Genomic DNA, 6,673 nt, shown 5'->3' with positions numbered 1-6,673 from the left:
ACTGTAAGGTCTACTACACCTGTTGTATTCAGCATTTCACTGTAAGGTCTACTACACCTGTTGTATTTGGCAGATGTGATGTGTTGGGACTTTATCAGAAGTGCAGTGACATTTAGTGTGACGTTTATCCTAACTGAGTGCAGTGAACCACTTCTATATGGAAATGAAAGGGGTGTAAAAAGGCAGAGGAGAGGTGATTGGGTAGTGGTAACAGGTTTGGAGGATAGGGGCGTGGTAACAGGTTTGGAGGTTAGGGGAGTGGTAACAGGTTTGGAGGATAGGGGCGTGGTAACAGGTTTGGAGGATAGGGGAGTGGTAACAGGTTTGGAGGATAGGGGAGTGGTAACAGGTTTGGAGGATAGGGGAGTGGTAACAGGTTTGGAGGATAGGGGAGTGGTAACAGGTTTGGAGGATAGGGGAGTGGTAACAGGTTTGGAGGATAGGGGAGTGGTAACAGGTTTGGAGGATAGGGGAGTGGTAACAGGTTTGGAGGATAGGGGAGTGGTAACAGGTTTGGAGGATAGGGGAGTGGTAACAGGTTTGGAGGATAGAGGAGTGGTAACAGGTTTGGAGGATAGGGGAGTGGTAACAGGTTTGGAGGATAGGGGAGTGGTAACAGGTTTGGAGGATAGGGGAGTGGTAACAGGTTTGGAGGATAGGGGCGTGGTAACAGGTTTGGAGGATAGGGGCGTGGTAACAGGTTTGGAGGATAGGGTAGTGGGAACAGGTTTGGAGGATAGGGAGTGGTAACAGGTTTGGAGGATAGGGGGGAGTGGTAACAGGTTTGGAGGATAGGGGCGTGGTAACAGGTTTGGAGGATTGGGGAGTGGTAACAGGTTTGGAGGATAGGGGAGTGGTAACAGGTTTGGAGGATAGGGGAGTGGTAACAGGTTTGGAGGATTGGGGAGTGGTAACAGGTTTGGAGGATAGAGGAGTGGTAACAGGTTTGGAGGATAGGGGAGTGGTAACAGGTTTGGAGGATAGGGGAGTGGTAACAGGTTTGGAGGATAGGGGAGTGGTAACAGGTTTGGAGGATAGGGGAGTGGTAACAGGTTTGGAGGATAGGGGAGTGGTAACAGGTTTGGAGGATAGGGGAGTGGTAACAGGTTTGGAGGATAGGGGAGTGGTAACAGGTTTGGAGGATAGGGGAGTGGTAACAGGTTTGGAGGATTGGGGAGTGGTAACAGGTTTGGAGGATAGAGGATTGGTAACAGGTTTGGAGGATAGGGGAGTGGTAACAGGTTTGGAGGATAGGGGAGTGGTAACAGGTTTGGAGGATAGGGGAGTGGTAACAGGTTTGGTAGATAGGGGAGTGGTAACAGGTTTGGAGGATAGGGGAGTGGTAACAGGTTTGGAGGATAGGGGAGTGGTAACAGGTGTGGAGGATAGGGGAGTGGTAACAGGTTTGGAGGATAGGGGAGTGGTAACAGGTTTGGAGGACAGGGCGTGGTAACATGTTTGGAGGATAGGGGAGTGGTAACAGGTTTGGAGGATAGGGGAGTGGTAACAGGTTTGGAGGACAGGGGCGTGGTAACAGGTTTGGAGGATAGGGGAGTGGTAACAGGTTTGGAGGATAGGGGAGTGGTAACAGGTTTGGAGGATAGGGGAGTGGTAACAGGTTTGGAGGATAGGGGAGTGGTAACAGGTTTGGAGGATAGGGGAGTGGTAACAGGTTTGGAGGATAGGGGAGTGGTAACAGGTGTGGAGGATAGGGGAGTGGTAACAGGTTTGGAGGATAGGGGAGTGGTAACAGGTTTGGAGGACAGGGCGTGGTAACAGGTTTGGAGGATAGGGGAGTGGTAACAGGTTTGGAGGATAGGGCGTGGTAACAGGTTTGGAGGACAGGGGCGTGGTAACAGGTTTGGAGGATAGGGGAGTGGTAACAGGTTTGGAGGATAGGGAGTGGTAACAGGTTTGGAGGATAGGGGCGTGGTAACAGGTTTGGAGGATAGGGGAGTGGTAACAGGTTTGGAGGATAGGGCGTGGTAACAGGTTTGGAGGATAGGGGAGTGGTAACAGGTTTGGAGGATAGGGGATTGGTAACAGGTTTGGAGGATAGGGGAGTGGTAACAGGTTTGGAGGATAGGGGAGTGGTAACAGGTTTGGAGGATAGGGGAGTGGTAACAGGTTTGGAGGATAGGGGAGTGGTAACAGGTTTGGAGGATAGGGGAGTGGTAACAGGTTTGGAGGATAGGGGAGTGGTAACAGGTTTGGAGGATAGGGGAGTGGTAGCAGGTTTGGAGGATAGGGGAGTGGTAACAGGTTTGGAGGATAGGGGAGTGGTAACAGGTTTGGAGGACAGGGGCGTGGTAACAGGTTTGGAGGATAGGGGAGTGGTAGTAACAGGTTTGGAGGATAGGGGAGTAGTAACATGTTCGGAGGATAGGGGAGTGGGAACAGGTTTGGAAGATAGGGGAGTGGTAACAGGTTTGGAGGATAGGGGAGTGGTAACAGGTTTGGAGGACAGGGGCGTGGTAACAGGTTTGGAGGATAGGGGAGTGGTAGTAACAGGTTTGGAGGATAGGGGAGTGGTAACAGGTTCGGAGGATAGGGGAGTGGTAACAGGTTTGGAGGATAGGGGAGTGGTAACAGGTTTGGAGGATAGGGGAGTGGTAACAGGTTTGGAGGACAGGGGCGTGGTAACAGGTTTGGAGGATATGGGCGTGGTAACAGGTTTGGAGGATAGGGGAGTGGTAACAGGTTTGGAGGATAGGGGAGTGGTAACAGGTTTGGAGGATAGGGGAGTGGTAACAGGTTTGGAGGATAGGGGAGTGGTAACAGGTTTGGAGGATAGGGGAGTGGTAACAGGTTTGGAGGATAGGGGAGTGGTAACAGGTTTGGAGGATAGGGGAGTGGTAGCAGGTTTGGAGGATAGGGGAGTGGTAACAGGTTTGGAGGATAGGGGAGTGGTAACAGGTTTGGAGGATAGGGGAGTGGTAACAGGTTTGGAGGACAGGGGCGTGGTAACAGGTTTGGAGGATAGGGGAGTGGTAGTAACAGGTTTGGAGGATAGGGGAGTGGTAACAGGTTCGGAGGATAGGGGAGTGGTAACAGGTTTGGAGGATAGGGGAGTGGTAACAGGTTTGGAGGATAGGGGAGTGGTAACAGGTTTGGAGGACAGGGGCGTGGTAACAGGTTTGGAGGATAGGGGCGTGGTAACAGGTTTGGAGGATAGGGGAGTGGTAACAGGTTTGGAGGATAGGGGAGTGGTAACAGGTTTGGAGGATAGGGGAGTGGTAACAGGTTTGGAGGATAGGGGAGTGGTAACAGGTTTGGAGGATAGGGGAGTGGTAACAGGTTTGAAAAATTGAAAATGTTCCTGTCTGTGTGTAACCTTCATTTAACTAGTGACATGACCCTTCACAACAAGTTGATTTTGCCAAAGATTGTGTATTATATTGACCAGATATTCGAGTGACCACTCTAACAATGGAAATACATGTCCTCAAAGATGGAAAGCAGGTGGGAGGAGGCGAGACGAGGTGGGAACAATTTAGCCAATGAAAGGGCAGATACTGTGTGTTAACAACAGATAGATAGAGGACTCATATTTGTATCTGTGCCATTATAGTGGCTGTGACAGCATGGGCAGTGCCATTGAGGCACTCCATTTTAGAGTGGTCAATTATATTCTTCTTCATTGGCTGATGGCTCCCAACTCATAGGAATCCCAACCTGATTTCTAGTAATTAAGGGATAAATTGAAGGTTTTGATCATTTGATTTAGCTGAACCCACTGTGTTAGTGCTGGGGTGGAATTAAAGCCTGCACAACATGTGGATGGGCTGTCCAGAACAGGAGTTGAAGCCCCCTGATATACTGTTATTAACTGGATGGTCTGTCCAGAACAGGAGTTGAAGCCCCCTGATATACTGTTATTAACTGGATGGTCTGTCCAGAACAGGAGTTGAAGCCCCCTGATATACTGTTATTAACTGGATGGTCTGTCCAGAACAGGAGTTGAAGCCCCCTGATATACTGTTATTAACTGGATGGTCTGTCCAGAACAGGAGTTGAAGCCCCCTGATATACTGATATTAACTGTCAGAGGTCATTAAGCAGTTGAGGAAACTGTCATTATCAAACTGTGATTGTACATTTGTATTTTAGCAGGGCTTTGGGGGGATCGGATAGTAACTGTTGATGCAATGTATTTTGTTCCTTAAAAAGACCTGCAAAGTAGTTTTGCCTGAGACGCCCCAGAGCCTTGGATCACATCAGCATTTCTTTTACATGATTCAATCCATTAAAATGTCAAAGCCACAAAAAATCTAAATCTGGATGTGGTATGTCACATGCTGTGGCATGGATCCACAAAACAGCCAATCTTGGCTCGGTTAATTCAGATTTTATTTTCCATATTACATATCTCACTGTAAATCTATTACGGTGTCAGCAATGTGATGACCTCATGGCCGATTAATAAGGTCAAAATAATGTGCTGGCCTGTATCAGATCTCTCTGTGGTCCACAGTAAAGGTATGAGGTGTTCACCTTTCAGCATGCAGTGTGAAGTCAATGGAGGGATAAATGTAATATTAATCTAATACATTTACAAGGAGAAACACGTGGATCAAATGGGGAGCTGTTGTGTTTTACAGAAAGCTTTACAGATCTTTGGACTAACAAGTCCACAGTTTATTACCCCCTGCCTAGTGACCTTCTCCAACCATGACCGTGATCCAGAACTGGCTGCCTAAAGTAGTTTGGGATTTCTTCATGACCCTGCCTCATAGAGATGGTATCAAACAGGCTGAGCTGTTCTTGAAACTCCAATTTGATCCCAAAACAGTCAAAGCAAACTCAGATAATTTACAAGCCAATATGACCATGTTCAGAAACAGGTGTGTCAGAAATACATCCAGCTTCCACAGCAATTTATCTCAGGTCATTTGGCTTTGCTTTATTGGAAGATCTGCTGCCATTTGCACCAGAGGATATGTGTCTGTGACCATACAGACTCCACTAGACACCAGAGGATATGACCATACAGACTCCACTAGACACCAGAGGATATGACCATACAGACTCCACTAGACACCAGAGGATATGACCATACAGACTCCACTAGACACCAGAGGATATGACCATACAGACTCCACTAGACACCAGAGGATATGACCATACAGACTCCACTAGACACCAGAGGATATGACCATACAGACTCCACTAGACACCAGAGGGTGTGACCATACAGACTCCACTAGACACCAGAGGATATGACCATACAGACTCCACTAGACACCAGAGGATATGACCATACAGACTCCACTAGACACCAGAGGATGTGACCATACAGACTCCACTAGACACCAGAGGATGTGACCATACAGACTCCACTAGACACCAGAGGATATGACCATACAGACTCCACTAGACACCAGAGGATATGACCATACAGACTCCACTAGACACCAGAGGATATGTCCATACAGACTCCACTAGACACCAGAGGATATGACCATACAGACTCCACTAGACACCAGAGGATATGACCATACAGACTCCACTAGACACCAGAGGATATGACCATACAGACTCCACTAGACACCAGAGGATATGACCATACAGACTCCACTAGACACCAGAGGATATGACCATACAGACTCCACTAGACACCAGAGGATATGACCATACAGACTCCACTAGATGGCCCCACCAATAATCGATGTTTAGAAGTGGGAACACTTCACATTTATTCCCCAAATTGGAAGACTGATTTAAATCATGGGAAAATGGAAAGTGTTCCTGTCTGTGTGTAACCTTCATTTAACAAGGCAAGTCAGTTTAGAACAAATTCTTCTTTACAATGACGGCCTACACCGGCCAAACCCAGACGACGCTGGGCCAGTATTGTGCGCCTGTCTGCATGTTGTAAGATAATACACAACGCAGAGGACTAGAGGTCAATAAGGAATTTATGATCAATGGAAATAGTTGTTTTTCAGTTCAAACTCTGTGTAGGAATGTCAGTCCTGGACTCATTGCTACATGTGGAAAGTTTCCATTGGTTTGCATGGTCTATATATTAAGCCTGAAACAGGATACTTGTTATTTGGACATTGGCCCCATTTTACTGTAAGGAATTCTAATTGGTCAACCACAGGCTAGGGTTGGAGGTTATACATTACACCCTGTCCCTTTGTTCTGTGGAGAGAATCACTGTGGAGAGAATCACTGAGGAGAGAATCACTGAGGAGAGAATCACTGAGGAGAGAATCATTGAGGAGAGAATCATTGAGGAGAGAATCACTGAAGACAGGGGAGAATGAACATGTACTTCTCAAGCATCTATGATTTGTCCTCTTTGAATAAACCTAATTTTCTTCCCCTGATTTGCTTTGGGGTCTGTGTTATTGAAGAGTAACATCAACTGCTTACAAAGTGAATGAGTTGAATAGAAGGTGTTGAAAAGAAGGATGTCCAGTTTAACTGCTGCTTTGGTAATAGCTTTGACCTCTGTAGTAGGAACCTCTGCTTCATAGTCCTGCAATTTATCAAACATCAAACAGTCATAATAACAGTCAACTTTAATATCGAAATCATCTAAATCATTTTGTACTCAACTTGTTGGATCAGAATCAAGGTTGTGTTCATTAGGTAAAGTGTAGCAAAACATTAAGAAGCTGGCGGCCTCCGGCTGCTTATGAAGCGTTGATCAATGCTCAGTGTT

This window comes from Oncorhynchus keta, unplaced genomic scaffold (assembly GCF_023373465.1).
Source record: "Oncorhynchus keta strain PuntledgeMale-10-30-2019 unplaced genomic scaffold, Oket_V2 Un_contig_6820_pilon_pilon, whole genome shotgun sequence".
NCBI classification, from domain to species: Eukaryota; Metazoa; Chordata; class Actinopteri; order Salmoniformes; family Salmonidae; genus Oncorhynchus; species Oncorhynchus keta.
The sequence above is the reverse complement of the archived record's forward strand: the minus strand, read 5'-3'. Positions refer to the sequence as shown.